A 785-nucleotide genomic window follows, 5' to 3' on the forward strand; every position below is an offset into this window, starting at 1 on the left:
ACATGTCCATGTCGAGCCGGCTCTGGAGAGCCAGGTCCTTCCCTGAGTGCTGAAGACATGTCCACGTCGATTGACTTGAATATCGAGCATTGACTAGAATATTTGTGATTGTTGTTCTCAGACGCGCCTGGTGGTCGTTAGATGTAAAACAGGTTAAACCTGGTTGATGTCACATGGTTCTTCATATCTATTCCCAAGGTGATAAAATGAGCAGATGTCGTACATGTGACACTTGTAAAACATCGCTGCATGCACCAAAAAGCTTTTTCAAGCCTCATAATGTTGACTCAGTGATCTCACACACACACACACACACACACACACAGAGCAGTGTTGTAGATATCACACGCGTCTGATATGACCAGATTAGCTCAGTTTGGGCCTTTCACTGCCAGATGGATCGGCTCCAGCTGAGCTCCAGCTCATAAACCCCCGAATGTAAAAATATGTAAACATCCTCCCAACTGTCCTCCAGTGAGGCCCGTGCCCCGTGTGTTAAGTTATGAAACCAGCTAATGGGACTCAGATGGGATACAGGCGGACTTTAGGGTTCGGAGAAGGTTTTATTTTTAGAGGGTCGCCCTGCCGTTCCTGGCCTGTTGATCCTCGTGAGTCCGACCCTGTTGGTGTCAGAGATGCCCACAAGGAGGAGCAGCTCAAAATGGAAGTCTAGAGGCATAGAACGCAGAGTGGAAATGGACAACGGTGCGATCGTACGTCAACACACACACACTGCACGCACAGCCTCACACTGCACGTCCACATGCATGATCACACACACACTC

Source organism: Etheostoma cragini, chromosome 18, assembly GCF_013103735.1.
Source record: "Etheostoma cragini isolate CJK2018 chromosome 18, CSU_Ecrag_1.0, whole genome shotgun sequence".
Lineage (NCBI taxonomy): Eukaryota > Metazoa > Chordata > Actinopteri > Perciformes > Percidae > Etheostoma > Etheostoma cragini.